Source organism: Rhinolophus sinicus, linkage group LG04, assembly GCF_036562045.2.
Source record: "Rhinolophus sinicus isolate RSC01 linkage group LG04, ASM3656204v1, whole genome shotgun sequence".
Classification (NCBI taxonomy): Eukaryota; Metazoa; Chordata; class Mammalia; order Chiroptera; family Rhinolophidae; genus Rhinolophus; species Rhinolophus sinicus.
In genome coordinates this window covers 21,449,083-21,472,270 of record NC_133754.1, presented here as the reverse complement: position 1 = coordinate 21,472,270, position 23,188 = coordinate 21,449,083, and the positions used below count along the sequence as shown (strand labels likewise).

The 23,188-nt window shown below is 33.7% G+C and overlaps 1 non-coding gene and 1 pseudogene across 1 annotated transcript; both read right to left on the bottom strand.

The window, feature by feature from the left end:
• Positions 1–22,690, bottom strand: part of LOC109458356 (MORC family CW-type zinc finger protein 4) — a 160,180-nt pseudogene extending 137,490 nt beyond the window's left edge.
• On the bottom strand, positions 12,795–12,901 carry LOC141571467 (U6 spliceosomal RNA). Its single transcript, XR_012496195.1, has one exon. It is a non-coding gene; the product is annotated as a U6 spliceosomal RNA (small nuclear RNA).
• Positions 22,691–23,188: the final 498 nt, after the last annotated feature.

Genomic DNA, 23,188 nt, shown 5'->3' with positions numbered 1-23,188 from the left:
TTTGGTTAACAGGATAGTTAACAGGACAGTCAATAACAAAGCTTCCCATTGCTCTGTTGAACAGGTGGCACTCACTTTTGAGGCTGTAGCAGAAATAAGGGTTTAAATAACCCTCCTGCATGAGACAGAGCAGGAAAATAAAGAAAAAGGAAAAAGAAAGAAATAAAGAAAGAAAAATACTTTTTCTAAGCTCCTAAGGGAATTTCCTAAGAGCGTTTAACTTTTCTTTGGAGTAGAAGTAGAATAGAACAGATTTTTCACACTATCTAGAAAGTGGTTCAAGTTCAAATTTCTCTAGAAATTATGACAACATATAGCTACATGGAGTTAAGGGATCTTAAAGAATAGTTATTTCCTATTAGGGATATATTTGAAATAATTATAAGAGCAAAAAAATTTCTACCCCAAGAAAGATATAAATGAGCTGATTATCAGAACAATCCCATTGCCCCCTTAAAAAAAAATAAAAAAATAAAAATACTATCAACTGTATCAGGTTGTTATAAATCTAATTTTACTTTTGTGAAGTATTAATTTCTTAAGCTATTTGCATCACTTTTGAGGCTGTAGCAGAAATAAGGGTTTAAATAACCCTCCTGCATGTGCCAGAGGAGGAAAACAAAGAAAAAGAAAAAAGAAAGAAAGACCAATTGTATTCACAATTGGTTTCAGCATATGTGTGGATAATGGATTTTTAAGTAAAAGAAGGTCTAAACAAAAGATAGATTAATTTTCATGTTTAGCAATAAAATATATATAATAACTTAAAATGAGTAATAATAGTAAGTTCTCAAGTAAGTGACCCTCATCACCGCCTGTGGGGGAGAAGTCCCATAGCATGGAGTGCAGCAAAGAGCATAAGGACACTGCCAGCAGGGGCAACAATCCCAGGGTATCAACCCACTGTATAGTTTGCAGGTGTCATAGTAGCCAAGTTAGAAACAACTTACACAGGGGATGAGTCAAACGGGGCTTTACTCACAGTGAGAAGAGACAGAGTGAGATCAGCTTCAATAGTAAGCGTTCGTCCCCCATGGCCAGGTCTCCCAGGAATAGCAGTTGATGGGAGAAACGGTCTGCATGTGTCTTTGCTCAGGCAAAGGACCCATTTCTTCTCCACTGGGAAGCAATAAGCAGAACAAAGAAGTACGTGTCAAATACAGGACAGTGGTAAATATTACCAAATAAGGCAGTATGCTCAGCACAGGCTCATCTTCACGTAAGGAAATATTCCAGACCTGAGACATACTCTCTTGTAACCAAACACACTCTCTTGCAAATGTCAACCGTCAGCACATGAGGCCCTTCCCAACAGTCTACCACTCTGGCCCTTTCTCTGCCACTAAAAATAGCAGATAAAGGACATCAAATCTGGCAAGAATGACACTATTTACAGTAAAATCGATCCATATGATGGAGAACTTCAATTTAAAGTCTTCTTTTACTTTCAGCCAGTTGATTTATTTTCTTGTACATTATTTCTATTAAATTAGGAAATATTAATTTAGGTCAGTAAGTCTGACAATGCATATTTGGTAGCTTGCTCAAGGAATGCTTATATTTAAAATTATGTTGTGATTTCTCTTTGAATATCACTTTCATGTCTCTCAGTCAATATAGAATACCCAAAAGTGGTCATTTTAAAAGAAGCAAATGGATTCAAAATCTATATATTTTGCTAACATTTAGCAGGCTAAAGTATTTCTTAAAGTTCTGTTGTACTAGTTGTGTATAATTTTTGATATTATGATTTATAAGAACGATATATAGTTACCTTTAAAACACACAGGTATGAACTGCACAGGTCCACCTACATGTGAATTCTTTTTTCAGTGAATATTGTAAATGTATTTTCTCTTCTTTACAACTTTAATAACATTTTTTCTCTAGCTTACTTTATTGTAAGATTACAGTATGTAATACATATAACATACAAAATATGTGTTGACACATGAAAAAATGTGTTATTTATGTTATTGGTAAGCTTCCAGTCAACAGTTGGTTATTAGTAGTTAATTTTGGGGGGAGTCAGAAGTTATATGCAGATTTTTTACTGCATGGGGGTTCCAGTGTATCTAATCCCTGTTTGTTCAAAGGTCAACTATATTTGGTTTTTATCTCATTTTTTGCACAGAGGCATTTAAAACCGCTGGAATTTCCTAAGTGATGGAGAGTTAAACGTGTCTTTTGTTAAGTTAATGAAGTGACTCTTGGACCCACACCTATAGATGCGGACTAGTTGTTAGGAGAACGAACCATGTGATTAGAGGGTTAGAACTTTCAATCTCATCCCCCTGAACTTTGGGGAGGTGAGAGGGACTAGAGATGAATAAATTGACAATGGCCAATGATTTAATCAGTCATTCTTATGTAATAAAGCCTCCATTTAAAAAAAAAAAAAAAAAAAAGATAAGCATCAGAGAGCCTTCAGGCTGGTGAACATGTGGATATTTGGGGAAAGTGGCAGGTTCAGAGAGCATGGAAGCTCTGCACCCTTTCCCCATACCTTACTGTAAACCAAAATTAGTTTTAGACTATAATAAAGTATAAACAGCATTTGTTTAAACAAAAGATGCTGCAGCCTGGAAGACACTGATTCAGATAGCAAGTTAAATAGTGCTCTACTGAGACAAATGGGAGGCCATTTTGGTTACCGCCAAAATTCCCCATTTTATGCAAAAGAGGTGTCCTAGTTATGCAGTTCTGATTGGTCAGTATAGATGCAAACAAGGATAAAATTTGTGTAGTTCTCTTTGTATGGGCAGGTCTCAGTCCATTGGTAGAAACATGAAACCAGGGTTTCCCTGCAGTGGTTGACTCAGATGGTGTGAAATAAGCAGGTCATAATGTGGGAAGCTCAAAGTTCAGTCTGAGGGTCTTCGTGGTACACAAAGAAAGTGAGGATCTCCTGTCAGCAAATGGCCACTAAGGTCCTATTATTAATAAAATTCAGGTCCTGGGTTGACCATGGGGAGTCCATCTGAGCAGATAAATTCCTTCTCAGGGTTCATAGCAGGTAAATCTTTCTTCTTGGGGGTCCATGTTTTCCTATGCATCTCTTTCTTTTGGCTGTTTCTGAGTTATATTGTTTTATAATAAATCAGTAATCTAGTTAGTAAAATGTGTACTGAGTTTGGGAGCCACTTTAGCAAATTAACCAAAGCCAAGGAAGGAGTTGTTGGAACATACCATTTATAGCTATTCGGTCAGAAGCACCAGTGTCAAACTAGACTTGCAACTGGTATCTGAAGTGGGTTTGTGGGGGAGCAGTCTTGTAGGACTGAGCCCTTAATCTGTGGGATCTGATGCTACCTCTGTGTAGACAGTGTCAGAATTGTGGTGAATTGTAAGACACCCATTGATGTTGCAGAACTGCTTGTTAGTGTGGGGAAAAACCCCTCCATACATTGGAATTGATGAGCAGAATAATGGTGGTGATCAGAACTGAGATTGGTACCGGATTTTATTTTTAAATATAACTGTTAATAAATGATGGTTCCCGTAATCAATAAGTAAAGAAAGACAGTATAGGCTGATGTTCGAGTCCCCTAAACATTTATGTTGAAAACCTAATGCCTGATGTGATGGTATTACAATGTGAGGCCTTTGGGAAGTGATTAGTTCATGAGGGTGGACACCTCAGGAATGGGATTAGTGATCTTACAAATGAATCCCCAGAGAGATACCTCACCCCTTCCTCCACTTGAGGACACAGCAAGAAGTAGACATTCTGCCACTTGAAAGAGGACCCTCATTTAGACCACACTGGCACTCCAATCTCAGACTTCTCGCCTCCAAAATTGGGAGAAATACACATATTTTGTGTATAAGCCACCCATTCTGTAATATTCATTTTGTTATAGCAACCCAAATGGACAACGACAAACATTGATTGTTGGGAATGAAGTGATTAAACAGGTTTCACCAGAATTATTTCTGTACTTTTAAGCAATCTCTCTGATAATCTACTATAAGTAGAAAAGTATCGTTAACAATCCTGATCCCATCAAGTGTAAAACTAACAAGAAACTAAAATGGGAAGAAAAATCTAAAAATATAATGTCCTCCTTATTAAAATTTTTGTTATCTTTGTGCACAATGTTGCGTCAGTCTACACTTTAATGCTCATGCAAATTTATGAATGCCTTTTTCGCTTCTAGTTGAGGGGTTAACTTGAGAGTATTTGCACGGTTTACAACCAAGAGGCTTTATAACAACTGAGTCCTCTTTACAAAAGATGGAGGGATTATTTTTGATCTACAGTCATCCTTTTGTATATGTGTGGGATTGGGTATAGGACACCCCCTCAGATACCAAAATCCATGAATGGTTAAGTTCTTTATATAAAATGGCCTCAGTATTTGCATATAATCTGCAAACATCTTCCAATATACCATCATCTCTCGATTACTTATAATAATATAATGTAAATGCTACATAAATAGTTGTTATACTGTATTGTTTAGGAAATAATGACAAGAAAAAAGTCTGTACATGTTCAGTATAGATAAATCATCATAGGTCTAACTCCATAGTTACACATCACAAACCAAGTAACATTTTTCCTTGAGTATTTTCAATCCAAAATTGGTGGAAGCAGTGGATGCAGAGCCTGTAGATATGAAGGACCAACTGTATTTTATTACTTTCTCTAAGGCAGAGTATGTGAATCTTTGTTAAAACACAATTCCAAGTTTCTCTTGCTCTATTAAAGACTTAATGTGACAAAAAATTATCTCCAAACTATGAAATGGAGACACAGGTGTCAAAGCTAGCAAGCAAAAAGGATTCATAAACCATAGGTATTAAGCAGTAGAATTATAAATGATACATGTCTACCCTCAATGCTTCACATTCAGGCAAGGATATTTTGAATTGACATTGATTTTGTTCATAGAATGAAAAAAAAAAAAAAAGGATTGTAACATGGGCTACATTTTAAATACTACTATATGAATGGTGTAGGGAGGGGGAAATCCCCCTTTTCACTTCCTGGTTCTTATGGCTGGTTGAATAATTAAAATTACATAAGGCAGTTTAACAGGATAAAATTTAAGTTTAATATGTACTCATGGGAATTAACTTAAGCGTGGACAATTGCAAAGACAGTGAGGCAAAATGAGGTGAATTTGTCATTCTAGACTAAGGAGAAAGAGGTAAGAGTCTTCAAAGAAAAGTGAGGCAATTCGCAAGGAGATGAAGAGTTAATGTTTAGTAAACAATGCTTGCTGGGCCATCTAGAGACATTGGGTCCATGAGGTTTTTCCCTGTCTGCCATACCTAGTTCAGAATGTATTATGATTGATAGTTCTCCCAGGAACAGGCCATCTATTTTAAATACTTTTAGGCAGTTTGGGGGAGGTAACCAAAAAAAAAAAAAACTTTATGAAAATTCTGGTTTTCTTAACAATAATCAGACTAAATTAATCCTCATGCAAAAGAGACATATTTGGGATGGCAAATTTTTCTCCCCTATAGTGACAAACCCTCGAATTGTAAACAGGTACATTCTAAATCAGAGGTGACCATTTTCAGGTCCTAATTACAGGCAATTTCTCATCGTTATCTCATTTATTTCTGTTTCACAGCAGAAAACAGAAAGTGGGTAAATGCTAAAAATTGAGCATTTATTTTTTTACTCTTGTATTACTGTATTAAATGTATTACTCTTGCATTTAAAAGAGTAAATTATTATTTCTGCTTCACTCTTATCTTTCTCACGTGCCTTCCTTTGACCAAATCCAAATGGAAACCAAACAGCCAATGAGTCCACTGAAACCGTTCATGAAGTTTAGCTTCCTGAGGCACAGAAAACTCTGGGAAAGAGTGGAACGTAGATCTTGCACAGCAAGGGGGATAAAACATAGTTTCTACTCTTAAAGATTGCATGCTTTATGTTCAAAACACTCTTTTCTTGTGCACACAGATTTCCAACTATAAAACATAGCTGATTTGACCCTCTGAATGTCCCTGAACTGGACATTCTTCTGTTCTAAAACCCCATTCATAACCAGAGTACTGCTGAATTGTTGTATCTATCTGTTCGTTTATTTCTTACTATTTTAAAATCATAGTCACTTTCAAAACACAACACTTCTTCATAATGAGTGTGCAGTACCCAACCTAGAATGATTCTCAATGGGTCACACCCTTGATTAAGCTGGAACCCGTGAACTGCTTATGATGAACAGAAAACGGATGTTACTACCTTGATCAAGCAACATTATATAAGACTCAGTTTCAGCAGACTGGAGACTCTTTTGCTGGCTCTGAAGTAGAATGCCGTCATATTGTGACAGGGCTTGTGAGAGGACCACATGACAGGGAGCCATGGGCAGCCTGTAGGAGGTGACTCCAGGCCTATTACCAGCAAGAAAATTCCCCTATAGCTGCAAGAGGATAAATGCCCCCAAATACTTGAATGATAGTGGAGGCAGATTTTTTCCACACAAGCCACCAGATAAGAACACAGCACAGCAGACATCTTGACTGAACCCTTGTGAGGTCATGAGCAGATGATCCAGTTAAACTGTGCCTGGACTCCTGACCTAAAGATACGACAGATGATAAATATGTGCTGTTTTGAGCATACAATAAGTGTGTGGTACTGTGATACAGAGAATAGGAAATTAATATTATTTTTGTAGTGCTATTTTAAATACTATTTTTTTTTCAGAGATCTCAGCTTGTTTTATATGATCACTAATCTCTCATTACCTTCATGCCATGTCTCCTTTAATTCATTGTCTTTTATGAGAAAATCTCAACATTATTCAATACTATTCTTTCAAGTTACCATATGCACTAGCAAGAAAGTTTCTTTTATAAAAATGTAAACATGGATATAAAGCATATATATATATATATATATATATATATATATATATATATATATAAATCTCCATATCTTATATAGATTTTGAGTTAAAAAACAAAGAAAAATATATTTGCTTAAAAGCAAAAGGCCTTTCATACTGTTTGTTTTTTTTAAATGATTCCTTCTCTGAAGTAGACACTACCGAAATGGATGACAAAATACAGAAGAGCAGTGTAAACTCACATCCTTCATGCTGAGAAATTATGCATTGCCAAGCACAAATGGAAGATTTAAGCTCATTCAAACTATTCTTTACTTATTGTAGACTACGCAAATTTTTGTAGGAAGATTTTCATCACCAGAACAAAGATGTATTAAGTGTATCAATAAATAATCTAGTCTACATTGTTTCTGTCTTTTACTCTGTGAACTTAAAATGTATAGAAATTCAGCAATCTTTTTTTCCCTGGGTATAGTTAGAAAATGATCAAAAGTACACATTTACTGGTCTCCCTTTAAATGTAATTGTATCAGAGCAGGCTCCCTACTGTCTTCCTAGGCTCTGGCTGCTGTTGTGACAGTCAGTGCTGGCCTTAATCTTATTGTTAATGTCAAAGACCAAGTGTGACAGCCCCAGACAAGATAGGCTCCAGTGAATGACAGAGTAATCAGTCTGGAAAAGAACTGGCTCCTCCATAAAGGATCAGACGCTGGAAAGTCAGTATCAGCATGTTCACATGTTTGCTTCTTTTCTCATTCTGATGGCAGCCAGATCATTTAACATCGTATCCTTACGTCAAAGATTATTTGAAATTCATGTTATTCTAACACTCTAAACCAAAAGGGATAAAAAAATGTTGTATATGTCAGCATTATCAATATATGAAATTCAAAGTATCTGAGTGCATTCTGTGGAGATAATTTTAAAATATAGGATTTACAAACAGCTCCAATGAATGTCCCTTCACCATCTCACGTTCAATTTTCTAAAATGCAATACTGAACAGTGTCTGTTGAGGTTATTAAAGAGTGTAACTTTCTTTACATCTTTATGATTTCTATTCCATTTGGCAATGATGTATATTTTAAGCAATTAAGTAAATTTATATTTGATACTCCAAAGACAGATACACATTAGTCAACTTAGTATATTGTACATGTCCAATAATTTTTAAGAACATGAAGAAAATCTAAGCAGTGATATTTCATTTCTGTGAAATCTTTTGCCATATATCATTTAAAAGGTTAACAATATTTAAATATATTATTAAAATATATATTATAAATGACATTAAAGTGTTTGTATCATGTTTCTAAGTTTCTCATATAATACTTTTTGAAAAGTGCACTGTATCTTATTTTAAAAAAATTCACTATATGTGCATATAGTATAAACAATTCTGTAAAAAAACACTTGGCAATATATAGCCTCACATAAATTTACCTGAACAAGAAAAAGTTGAAAGTTCCTCCAGTTATTGAAGAACAAATTAAAATCTTAGGTGGTAATATAAATATACTATTAATATCTCTCTTTAGAAGATATAGAGGGAATGTGTACTTTCTAATAAATTTAGACCAGATTTCCAAAAAACTGAGGAGTGTATTCAGTATTTGGGGAGTATATGCCTAGGGAAAAAATTAAAAACAAACAAATAAACAAGAAAATGACTATCATTTTAATTTTAAGATAATAGTTAAAATTATTGTTTTGATAACTTACATTTTGATGTTCTATTAGTAATAAAATCAGAATTTTTAATGATATAAATTTCCCATGACTATTAGCACATGATGAGTCAGTGGAGTAATGCAATATGGTTTTATATTAAAATTTATTTTGATTTAATATTTTATAAATATGTGGTTTATATAAATTTTAATATTTGTATAATTTTTGTTCTTCAAAATAGCCATCTATCCTAGAAATGCTGCTTTTAAGATTTGGAATGAAAAGTGCAGATTTCTCTTTAAATCCTATTCCATAGTTATTTAATCATGGGCCTACAACATTTAAGTTTCTGTTGACCTTGGAAGACAGTGTTTTATGGTGGAGAAAAGCCTACCTGTTGAACGCTAAAATCAGTAAACGTTAAATAAAGGAGTCAATAATTAAAGAAACATTTCTAAAGATATTTCTGACAATGATAGCAGAGAAAGAAAACAATAGCTAGACAGGAATATAGCATCAGGGATAACTATTGTATTTAATCATTTTTCTTTCTTTTAAGATGGGACCTTCTAGAGAGTGCTGTATGTTGTATGAAATGATTCCTAAGGGAGAGAGAAAGTGCTATGCAAGAAAAATAAAACAAGAGCAGTTGGAATTCCAATACTAATGAACTGATTTTCATTTGAAAGGGACAGGGACATGTCTCCCATCCATATGAAAGAAAACTAGACAATAGGAGTACAGACATAGAGCAGTTTATACACTGGTCCTCAGAAGCTGAGTGAGTGTCCATTTAATTTATTCAGTATTTTCTCTAAATCGAAAAGTAAATAAAACAGCTGAGATTATGGGGAGGAGAGTTTGTTAAGAGGTTTTCAGAGAAAAGGAAAAGATACAATAGTTAATCAGAAATGTGGGAAAGTTAAACAAAAATGTAAAATAGAGGTTCAGCATCCTGATTATAAAATGAGAAATATCAAGACTACTGTGTTATCCCTCATATCCACATTTAATTCCTTAGTTTCAGGCCGACAAGATGTGTATGTTTGGGGCTTAACCTGCATTTTGATATCACTAGGTGAGTATAATAAGGAAAGAAGTGAGTACAGCATATAGGGATATTTAAAAGTGAGATCAATTACAATAGACCATTAAAAATATTGAATACATAAATGGGGTAATGAACCAAAAAATAATGGGGTTAATGTATTGGATGAATCAATATATGAAAGAATTACTGAAATGGATAAAATTACAATATGTGGACTGGTGATATAAGTTGTGCCACTTGAGTGAAGATTTCTGAAGTTAATATATTAGTATTGGTGCAGTTTTGATGAGGAGTAAAGTGTATACTGTGGAAATGGATATCTGTGGGAAGAGGTAAAACTATTACAACAGTAACAATAGTGACAGATGTAGAGATAGAAAGAGGACAATGAGCTAGAGGCTAAATTTATCTGTCAATGGAACACAGTATGCCGGACTTGGGGAGACATCAGATATGAAGTGACAGAGTCTGTGGTATAATTTATTGGTAAGAGCTAAAAAAATTGGTTTTCTTAAATATAAAAACAGTGCAAATGACTAAAAATCACACACCTCAATACTTTTCAGTATGTGTGGCATGTGCAGAGTTGCAAAGGGATGACAGTGAATAACGGAAAGTTATTGAGTGGAGCAGTCATTTTTTGTTCCCTATGCCATCTTCCTTCAGCTCACCTCTGACACCAACAATAACTATGATGGACTGTTTTTTGTAGGAAAACAAAATCTAAGCTCAGATGTCCTTCATACTTTCATCTTTCTGCTTTTCTTTCTTATGGTTTCCACTGATGTTTAGGGCAATTAACACTTCCAGGACAGCCTTCAACTAATGGGGGGTGGGAGGTGGAGCACAAGTGCTGAGGAAAGAAATGACAGAGCCTCTTGTGCTTCATACAGTTGCCTCCAGGCTTAGAGGACTCAGGTGAGTTGAGTCCCAGTAACTTACAGCAATAACTTCACAAGCAAAACATCTACTTGTGGCTATTCCATATTCACTGTCTCATACTCCTTATTTCCACTCCTTCTTCTTCCTCAGACTACCTTCAAATAATCGAGCTATACTCACCTTTTTTTTTCTCCACAGACTTTACTTTTAGATACTGAGATTTACACATGTTAAAGTTACATATTTTAAAATTTAAGTAAATGATACAAGGAATTAACTGTGAAGAAGGCCATTCACAACATAAGATATAATATTATTATCACTTGATGGGGTGAGAAACCTGTCAGATCCTTCAAGAAGCTTTGTTTTGCACTTTCAGGTTTTTTTCACATAACTTCCTGGAACTTCTTGGCTATTGGAGGAAGTCGGCCAACATGTCTGCTTTTCTACCATGTTACAAGTAACCAAACAAGAAACTGGGGTTCCTAAGTTTTGATTATGATGGTGAATTGAAAGCCAATTTGCCAGGTGCACCCTCTCCACTAATAGCTGTCCCCATCTTGAACAAGGCTGGAGGTGCAATTCTGCTTTCCAAAAAAATACAGGCTTCCCGTCAGAGGGGTGCTTGAAAGGTGGTAATCTCAAAGGAGAACCAGAATATAATGAGTGTAAAAAAATGAAGAGCAATTTTAAAGTGCACAATGGAAAGGCATAAAAGAATGGGGAAAAAAGTGAGCATTTTGTTGTATGAAAAATGAATCTGTACTGGATTTTCACGAAATGGGCTCTTGCAATTCTGTTGGTGACTGTGGGGGACAGGTGTGTGAAGTATTATGAAATTAATCCTGACAGTCTTTTTCAGGAAGTCATTGTTTTGGTTATGATATTCAGCAGTAAAAGATCTTAAACAACTTTCAGATGCCATTCTTTCTTGTGGGGGTGTTATCCTCCTTGTATACTAAGGATTTGATAGCTACTGGTGATCTTGTTACTGGCCCAAAGTCTGAGTGTCTGACCTTTTGAAAGGCCAAAAGTCAAAAAGTCAGAGTTTGGAGTATTGATCAAGAAGGTGAAAACCAAGAAAACGGGAGCCCTAGTGGTACATCAAATGCATCTTCCTGAAGTATAGAGTTGAGGCTTCTTTTATGTCAATGGAAGGGTTCTTTTAGTAAAATTCAAGCTGCTGGAAGAATTCCATTACTTATTAACATGTCTATATGCAGGACTAAGCAGAAGCTATTCACCTGAAAGCTATGGGAACAAAGCAGTGTTGACCAAGATAGCCTCAAAGAAGCCAACCATTTCACTCTGCTACAGTTTCCTGGCTTTTCTTAGTCATTACTGAACATGGTTACTTGAGTGTGTGGTGCCGTGATGGTTTCTGTGGGGTGCTTGGTGTTGTCAGAATTGCTGGGTAACATGAAAGCCCTCTTAGAGCAGGGATGCTATGATGGATATCTGAAAGTTTGGTTTCTTGTGGGCCTGGAGGGGGTAGTTGTGGATTGGTAAGAGTTCAAGTTGCTGCTATAACTTTCTTAGGCTCCTCTTCTTTGTGATTTCAATAAGTGAAGAAGTAAATCGTAAAAATGGTGCAAACAGTACATTGTACTGTGTTTCCCCAAAAATAAGACCTAGCCAGATCATCATCTCTAAAGCGTCTTTTGGAGCAAAAGTTAATTTATTTTAATATAAATTATTTTAATATAAAACCAGGTCTTATATTATATTACATGAGACCCGGCCTTATATTAAAATAAGACTGAGCCTTATATTAATTTTTGCTCCAAAAGAATCATTAGAGCTGATGGTCTGGGGAGGTCTTATTTTCATGGAAACACGGTATCAATTGAGGTCTGCCATTTTTGGTAAAGCAACTGGATCACAGTTGTGAGAGGCTTTCACCATAATGTATTGGATGTGTAGGAGAAATAGACATATGCTTTTATGAAATATAGGATACGTTTTTTAAAATAGTCAAGTTAAAGTCAGTAGAGACTATTTGTACAATTTAAAATAGCTTGCTCTAGTGGCATACCTAATTTACTCTTTTAAATGTCCTCCTAATTGTCAGCTATTACTCTTCCTATTTTGCAATGTCTGTTACCTTTTTCTGACTACACAGGCCAAGGATTAGTTCCCTGTGTTTGTTAACCATGCAGTAGGTCCTTCTTAATTTCCCACATCTTTATAAATAGTCTGACAGGAAACATGAAATCTTTGGATCAGACTAGTTATTACTCGCAGATCATCTTAGATTCAGTTTCCCATCCCCCAGTTTTCCATGAAGTGACATAAGAGCTACCTGTTCACACAGTAGGTTTATACCACAGGAAAGAGATCCAGAAATTATGAGACTCAGATTTTTTTTTTTTTTAAATATGGAATACTTCACAAATTTGCATGTCATCCTTGTGCAGGGGCCATGCTAATCTTTTCTGTATTGTTCCAATTTTAGTATATGTGCTGCAGAAGTGAGCACAAGAGACTCAGGTTTTATATATGATGGTTGGCACATCGGCTCAATCTCCCCTCAGGACAGAGAGTTTTACTATGGGGTAAAAACAAATAATCCTCTGGGAGGAGATGTGAAAGCTTCCCTAAAATATAAGCAAAAGTCAAATGGTTCTGAGAGAGATAAAGATGTAGATATCTGTAGAACAATGTGTAATCTCTAATTTCCAAGGCATGTTTGCCAGTTAATCATCCTTTAACAACCTCTTTTAGTGCTCTTATATAAAAGTATGCAAGGAGATTTGTCTTCTCCTCTGCTATACTCAATTTTTAGCATTTACCCACTTTCTGTTTTCTTCTGTGACCTTGACTGATACAGCTAATAAGTAGTAGAACTGAGACTTTAACCCATATAATCCGGTTCCAAAGACTGAGGTATTAATTACTATGGTATATGTCTTGAATCCATGAACATTATTCCGTCACCTGCAACAAAGGAAATGATTTACTCAAAAATAGTCTAGCTTCTACACTAGGAGGATACTGTAATTTAATTAATATTGTCAACATCTGTTCAACAAAATAGTCTGGAATTTTATCAGCATAGAATGAGAGATATGAACAAATTAGAAACAATCATATACCGTGTTTCCCCCAAAATTAAACCTAGCAGAACCATCAACTCGAATGCATCTTTTAGAGCAAAAATTAATATAAGACCTGATCTTATACTATGTGAGACCCTGTCTTATTTTAATATAAGATATTATATATTATATTACATAATATAAGATTTATATTAGATTAGATTAGATATATAATATGTTATATTATATATGACCTGGTCTTATATTAAAATAAGACTGGATCTTATATAAATTTTTGCTCCAAAAGACACATTCAAGTTGATGGTCTGGATAGGTCTAACTTTTAGGGAAACACAGTAGCTCTTCACTTAAAATAATATTCAGTGAGCTCAGCATTCCTTTATGGTCCCCCCAAATTGCATGTGAACCAATCACAAAAGCATCTAATCTGCTATGTTTGTTCTAGGTGATTTTCTACAGTTCATTATCTTATGCCTTCACTTAGATTATAATGGGAACAAAGAAATTTTATTCTCCAAAAGGAATACCTTGGGGTCTATCTGTTTATTAGACATGAAAGTTTAAATTAATGGTAATAATAATAGTTTTACCTATTTTTCTGCCCTTTGAAAAATCCAGCTGGATTATTCATCCCATTTCTTCTTTTCAAGCACATGGAATGAATACTTCTCACAGCCTCACTTTCATTTAGGTTGAGGCCTTGTAACTAGGTTCTGTTCACTGTAATGTGGTTATAACTGATGCAGACCACCTCTTGACTTGGTCCATAAAACACCTGTCCTCAGGTATTTCTTCAGCCAGCTCTTTAATAGGGAAGTCTAAAAAGCTGGATGGAGAATGAATCCTAGGTTAGTAATTGGAGGATATCTGCCAAACTGAATTTCTGAATAGCACTGAATTATGACATGAATGAAAAAAAAAAATATTATACTGTGAACCACTGAAATTTGTGACTTGCTTTTTATATCCAATAAAATAAATTAACTAGACACCTAACTTCTCTCTATTACCTTCCATTTAATTAAACAGAAATATATTGGAAGCAACTATAATGGTAGATATTGACAGATTAGGTCAGATATTCTTTCTGTTTTAAAAGACCCCTGAATAAACATCATCACCATCATCATCATCATCATCATCATCATCATCATCATCAACAACAAAATTGGGCTGCCAAATAGCCAAATGCTTCACCTAATAACATCATATGTCCTCTGAATCAATTGCAAGGACTAGGAAATCCTGAAGTACGCGTTTTATCATTCTAGATAAGTTATTTGAGATCTCTTGAGATGAATAGTACAAATTGAATCTAAATGATTCCTCCTTTGCCACAGAGTTAAATAGCCACTTTCAAAATGGGCTGCATTTAACTCTTCCTCATCAGTAGTTTTCTTTCTCTTGACATTCCTTCCCTAGTGTTTTCATTTGATGTTTCTCTTACTTCCTAATGTTAAAATTGAGCCATCAGAAACACTAAGTTAAAATTTATTTTTCTTTCATAAAAATATATAATTTCCAGTTGTATATGAACATTAAATTAAACACTCTAAAATTTTCTGAACAAATGAAATAATTACATTGTTCCCTGAGATAGATAAATATCTCCCAAGCCTCAAATATATTAAATAGTAGTATTCCAATCAGTAGCTCTTATTCATAAATGAAGGTGTTATGTATATTAAAAAATCTATGGTAAATGTTTTCCTTTTTAATTTTTTTTTTTTTGTATTTGTTCTTGCTTTTTATGTAAAGCAGAATGACCTCTGGGAAAAGGAAAAGTCCTAAACACAAACAGGCAATTACAACAATTCAGTGAACTGTATGTTCCGATTATAGGAAAAAGAAGTAGATATGGGAATTTTAGCAGATACGCAAAACATCATCAAAATTAAAATATTGAATGTTTATTGATAGAGATAAAATGCGTTGACTGAAGTATTGAGCAACGATTATACATAAACTAGTGAAAACAGAGGAACAAAAATTTAAGAGGTCTTATTGGAAAACTATTCCTTGCCAAGATGTTTTATTAGCCTGTGGAGGGGTTTTCTAAAAGATATGCAGAATCATTATTTAAATCCTTTGAAGACAGATAAGAAAAACTCTTCCAAATAATTCTGTAAATACAGCCCTGCTCAATTGCTTGACACAGTATTATTCTGAGTAGTGCTCTGACAAAATGCTCTGAATACCTTTTTTTCCTCTTTCTTTAGAGATATTATTGGCATTTTACCCACTTTGTAAACATAATTAATTATCCTTCCAAAATAAATGAGGTTAAGTGTGGTTTTGTTTTAATGAGTATTTCTAATTTATTTCCCAATGATTGTGGAAAGTTTGAAAAAAAGTTCTGCGGAAATTAAAATAACAGCCATTGAATGAATTAATATTAAATGTTTGATATAGAATATAATAGATTTTGAAAAGTCTACATAAAAGCCATACAATTTTATCTTAAGTACATTTTATAATTTTATTGATCATTAATTAATATCAGGATAAGGGATACTGTATAATTGCTGCAGAATTCCATTTTCCATATTTCCAGGTTACTTTGGAGAAGAAAAGAGAAAATCTACACCAATTCTCCAATGTTATGCCTCTTGAAAAATTGTTTTATCTTCCAAACACCGAAACCAAATTGGGTTCTTTAACCTATCTTTGTTAAACTTTTTCATTTCAGTCACAACTAATTTACATATATTATTTTTGTCTTTTCTAAACAGTAGCCAAGTAGCACTGTCCAAATCAATGCAAGTGCCCTTTATTAAATTACAGTTCAGTTTTTAATTTGTTCTCTTTGCTAAATCATTTTTCTTCACAATATATTAACACAACTGTTTCCTGAAGTAACTCAAACTTTTAAGGTTCATTCATATTAATCTGAGGCAAGGAGAGTTAGAAGTCATTGCCTTTAACAGAGTTATAGTATTTTTCTGTACAAAGAGCTAGTAAGTATTAAAAATCACATCGACGATAGTCTGCAAGACATGGGGACAAATAAAGTGCTGCTGAAAACTTAATAACTATAGCACAAATTGTAAAAAGCTGTAATCATAGAAATGAAAGTTCCTTTCTATACTTCATAAATAAAGACACAGTAATTAACCAGTTTTAATACAGAATTTAACCAGTTTTAATACAGAATTTGGAAATAAAGTAGGAAATGACATAGAATAAGGGTAACTAAAGATGCAGATGTGATGGGGAAAAAAGCAGAATAAATTTTGGATGTTGGTGGAAGATTTTGGATTTAATTTTAGTTTAATTTATTTAATTGTTTTTGGATAATTTACAGTTTTTATTTTATCTTGTTCTACTATTGCCACCACATATTTTTTTCATAAATGTGCCATTTTGCATTGTTTTCCAAGGTTTGTTTTTTTGGCATACAATTGTTGAATATTTTATTTTAAAAATATCTATTACATCTGTAGTCATGTTTTCCTCTTTATATATTTTCTTACTTTTAGAAAAAAAATTAAATATTTTGTTTCATGTTACAGCAGATGTTTATTTATTAATAATTTTCCAAGATTCAGATTTTGGTTTTATTTAACTATGCAAATTTCCCTGTTCCCCACTTTGAAAGTTTTTGTTATTATTTTTTATCACTTTCTTTCATCTTACTTACTTGGCTTTACTCTGTTGCTCAAGCTTCTTGAGTTGAAAACTTAGCCCATTTTTTAAAATTTGTTCTTAATTTCTGACAAATATAACTAACATTTTAAAGAAGTAACACTGCATCACACAGGATGTTGTCGTAGTATTTTAATTGACCTTACATTTTAATTATTTTGTAATGTCCCTATGCTTTCTTATTTAATACAGCAGATTTTTATAGTATACTTTTAGTTTTAAGATAATGTCTTTAATAATTATTTCTGTATTGATTATAATTTAATCAAATTTACTGTCAGAGTATAAACTTCTATGGGTTATTTTTGAGACTTCCCTCATTACCTAATATATGTTTGACTTTTTAAAATATTCTATTTGTGATGCAGATGTTTTATATATATTTCATTATGTGTTTGGTTGGAGTTACATACTACAACATGGATCATGGATACATCTTATAAAATATTGTGGAGTAAATAAAAAGCTATACAATAGTTTAGTAAATTTGTATAAATATAAACATATATTTACAAAACTCCATAATAAAACTTTTGGAGATATATACATATCTCTGGTATTTATACCATAGGAGTGTCCATAAATAGGACATTATTCTGACATGCAAGAGTTTCTATTGACATAAAAGAACTATTTAAAGAGAAGAGCACCTTCTACCGCTCTCTATCTGTGTCTCTCTCTCTCCCTCCCCCTCTCTCTCTCTCTACACACACACACACACACACACACACACACACACACACACATCTATGTTATGAATATAAAAGGGAATTAGATTATCAAACATAAAAAATAAACATAAAAACAACTATAGGAAAGGGGCATTGGATGAATTGTCAGAATCTAAGAGTTTCACGTATTCTGCATTAAACACTTGGAGATGTAAAACTGAATTCAAGGCTGCCAAGACAATAAGTATTCAACCCAGGATCCCAGTTTCTATACATTTTATTTTACATTATATTTCAAGGAATTTACTAATATTTTGACCACTCTCTAGTCTATGTGATCGTTATAAATAGATGTGTTGGTACTGTATATAGTTGCATGTGTATCCATGTAAATCTCTTCTCAGAAAATCTTACATAGCTCTTCCATAGTGGAGATTCACTCACTTTTCTACTGATAACTTATTTTAGCAGTGTACACTATTAAAGGAAATAATTTTTTAGAGATTATGAGTCTGGACCAGAGGGAACAAATTGGCAACTGCATTCAAGAATTATTTTGCTAAAATGCAAGAGGACCTAGTTTCCTAACTCCTCAGAGTAATGCCCAGACAAGTAAAGGAATGCCAAGTATCAGGACCTTGGAAACACTGAGATTTAGCGACATTTTAGCTTTTTAGTAGTGATTACTTCCCTTGAAAATAATAGAACTATTTATTACTCCTATAAATTTATTGATAACAAGAATTTAAGAACTGGACTGTATTTAAGACTGTGCCCAGCTCCACATCATCCAGAAGAAGAATTTGAGAGTTAGTAAAGCTAACTGAGTTCCCCAGTATCTCAAACTAGTTAGTGCATGGTCAATTAAAAGAAAACGTTTCTATGGCACCAAGGCCAGTGTCTAGAACCTATTCATGGTAATGTTAGGCCCTGTGAATAATAATTTAATTGCAAATGTTAAGGCTTTTTCTAACACATAGCTCAGATACTGAATCTTAATACATAAAATCCAATTGCCTTGTGAATTTATGGAAGATTCCAATATACACTAGCTTTACACATTTGTATTTGGAGTCAGAACAATAGCCCAATAAATTATGTAATTTCATTTATCCTTCCCTTTTAATTGTGATTTTTTGGAAAGTGAAGTTTAAATTTTTAAATGTGAAAATGTATTTTGCACAAATTCAAGTTTTGGGAAAAAAATTGCTACAGGTTAACTACTTCATCGATTACAGATATTTTATTTACATAAAAGCTCACCACTTATATAATTACATTTTACTTGGTGTAGATCTTAATGCTACAATTTACATCAGTAATTTTAAAGTTTTAATCAGAAACATTTTATGTGTAAAAATCTGTACAATATTAATGTGACAAAAAACTACTAGTTGAAAAACAATTACAGAAAATTTTAACACAATTACTAAAAAATATAGTACTTAACATGTAAGATTATATAAACTTACCTAGATAGCTAGCATTGCCATTTGTTTAGAAGATAAATTGATTAGTAGTTGATAAAAAAAAAACACTTAGATTTTATTCTAATAATTGTCAAGCAATATTTAGACTTATAAATTATGAAGCATATGTTTATATCTCATTATGGCATATGATAGAAAATATTCACTTTTTAAAAATATGTTTCTGAGCATTATAAACTTCACTGTGGTACCTAAAAATCATAATTATCTTTTTGAATTAAACATTTGTAGATTATGTAAATTAATTCCAATGAATTTTAATTGCACTGTTACTAGAAATTGAAGTAGAAAAGATAAAGATACTTTATAAACTATCATTTGGGATTCCTTTCCATATGTAAGCTACAATTTCCACAGCAATTTAGAACTCAAACTCTTTAATTTATAATTTAATATTTTTAAATGCTAGAGAATTAATTTATTCTGATTTTAATACTTGATGCAGAGAGTTGCTCTTTGGATCTTCAGTATGTTACATGGCTTGTTATGTTATACTGCTTAATCTTAAAAATAATCTTGTTGGACTTCTCCACATTATTGCTGATCTTTTAAAATGTAAACACTACAGAGTTGTTCTGTTAAACAGTACAGACAATTTTCTGCCTAGAGAAACAGTACTACCACATATGCTAAATTCACTATCGTTCATTGGTTTGGCAGTGTTACAACTGTCATTTCCAGGGCAGTAGTGGATAAACATAAATGGGACCATGTTTTATCCAAATGTATATATGGCTATAAGTAGAAAAATGATTAATTAATACATCTTATCTCTAGACACATGCTACGTTAAATATGATGATATGTATATGCATATGTGTCAAAAATATCTAAAAGGAAATAAGTGTTAACATTTAAAGGCAATCTCCCCCTAAGTTCCATTCCAGGGATGCCCTTTAATCATTATGGGCAAGAAAACACTCCCTCTTTTTATTTCTGCTGGGTTTCCTCTTTTCATCTCAGCTGACAAAGAATTTTCTTACTCGTTTTGAAGTAGCCAGAAAGTTTGTTAAAATCACCAACCTGTCATGAGCCCTAATTTAAATATGATTTTGAAGGAGTGGGGAAAGTCTCTGCCCTCCCCATCTCAGTAGCCACAAGTTTGTAAACTTTGGTAACAGAGAAGCTGGAAGATGGATGAAAGCCATATTGACTTTGGGTCAGAGATGTGTGAAGGGGCCATGACAATCAATGGTGAGATATGGAGATTTGAGTAAAGAAAAAATAAAAACAAACGAAAAGAAAAGAAAATTCACTAACTAATTTCTTCAACATCAGTGACATTGCGAAAGTTTATTTACTTTTGGAGTGGGCCGTTATAGTACAAGCCCCTCCTTATATCTCCATCCTTAGTCTCCCATTCTCTGTTACAAACAATTGAATTATATATACGGTAAGTGTAATTTAATGCAAAAGCAGCTGCATGACAATTCCCCGAATCATCCCCCTTCCTGTTTGCACTTTCAAAATATTTGGCACTTTTAAACTCTTCTGTAGAAACCTTTCTCTGAAAGGTAGGCTTTAGGTTTCCCTCTGGCAAGTTAGAAGGCACACAATCCGTTACCTGACTTTCAGTCAAGCACAATGTTCATATATCCTAAGTAAGTAAATTTTATTATTACACTGCTCTAATACTTTCACTGTCTCTGAACAAATCTGCTATTTCCTAGGAGAGCATAAACTGGTACACACAATTGGAGACAGAGTCCAGGCTAACAAATCCATCAATGAAGTATTGAATCTGCATAAAATTGAGTAATTTTAAACATGAGAGGATATGTTCTTTAGCATACATAATTTCATGACTTGATAGATTGAAATGAGTTGTGTGTGAGCGTGTGTGTGGAGAAAGGGAGAGAATTGGAAGTGAATTTTTTCTACTTCAAATTTAAGATGGTGCAGTAAATTACCTATGCATCCAAAATGTATAGTTTTACCAGTAAAAGAGTCTCTACCAGGAGGAAAGTGGTTACCTCTGCATAATAGTCCTGCTCCAGCACAATCCTGTCCTAGATATTAAAGCTGAGTGACCAGGGCCTATACCATCGATAATGATAAGGATCACTGCAGGGCCTCTGGTTTTCTTTCAGGGCAGGTGATGCTCTATAACCTTTGAAACTCAAAGAAATAGTTAGGAGTTCACTTTTGTTCCACAAGGAGGCTGTTTTGACTTCTGTGTAAAGGTTCCAATATCTGCTTATCAAGGGGTAAGGGGATGGTTGGTCTTTGACAAGAAAAATAATAGAAAAAGTATGTGTGTGTGTGTGTGTATACATATACATGTATAATGAAAGGAAATAGTAAAATACTTTTTAGAAAGAATCATCATTGCTAATATTCAGTTAGTTCATTTATTTGCCAGATACTGTGCTAATGAATTTACGTCAATTATAGCATTTAATCTTCACAACAAAACATCAGGTAGAAACTAGTTTTATTTGTATTTTACTTTGGCTCACAGTAAAACGACTGGGCTGTGTCTAACTTAATTAAGAAGCCTGAAGAGAATTTTTAATCAAGTCAGCTGCCTCTCAGGGCCATATTCTACGGCACTTTTTAGCAATATTTAAATGAAAGTTTTTCTTACTGGGAAACACATAAAGCTCTGCTTCACTAAAGATTCTACCACACCTGTTTTTCTTTTAAAGAAAACATGTGTACATAATTCCAAAGCAATTTTTAAAATTATGGTTCTCATTATTAAACGTAATCAAAAGTTCCAATTGATAGAGTTTCTCTACATTCACTGTCTTCTGTCTTTGTAGCACCACTCAAACCAGTCAGGTTGTTATAGATATTGAAAAGGACTGACACAACAGTTAGATCCCCTTCTTTTATACACATGTGGTGTTAATTATTTAACAAATTTCATGGACCTATTATTATGTAATGCACGCTAGCCTGTCAAATAGCAACATACTCGTCCTTTGTTAAATTATCACTTTTTGCAACATACAACTGGTTTTCCCTGAGGATTGTGGAAATTCTGAAAAGTGTCCTGTTTAATTATGATAGTCATTTCATGCCTTGCTTATAAAGAGAAGTTGTGCTTGAAAATTGTTTTAGAATTATCAGTATCTCAGATTTAACACACACACACACACACACACACACACACACACACACATACACACACAATTGCTGGTAACACATCACCCCAAGATATGAGACTTAAAACAGAAATCATTTCATGGTATTCACGATCTGTAGACAGCAATTCAGGCCAAGTTCAGGTAGGGAATTTTTCTGCTTCATGTACTCCATGTGCTTTTATAAGGTAACTACATGGATTCGCTTGGCAGTTGAGTTGAACTGGAGGGTCCAAAAAGGTCTTGCTGACATGTGGCACATTGGAGTGGATGGCTGGAGGGCTGGGCGCAGCTGGGCTGCTCTCCCTCTCCATCTTTCCATTGATCTCACTATCAGCGTAGTTCAACTTCTTACATAGCAGTTCTGGAAGTGTTCTGTGAGAGAGGAAGTGGAAGATCCCCTCAGTCCTCTTAGTTCCAAGCCTGGAGATTTCAGTGATGATTCTTCTGCCACTGTATTGGTAAGAGCAGTGCCAGTACATGTCCAGATTCCAGGGAAAATGATAGACATATCTGTTGATGTGCTTTATAATATATTTTTTAAAAGTAGAATATTTTAATCTACCAAAATAAACAATAAGATGAATAATATATTTGAAGTAATATATTGTTTACATCCTATATTTTGATTGAATATATCTGTCCTGTTTTAAACCAAAACCTTCTGAGCATATGGACATGTATGTAATTATATATCTTAATTATACTATCCCCATTGCATAGAAGAGAGACAACTAATTATACTAAATATCCCCATTACATAGAAGAGAGACAACTTTTTTATTTGTCATTGCAGGTCAATTTCATTGTTA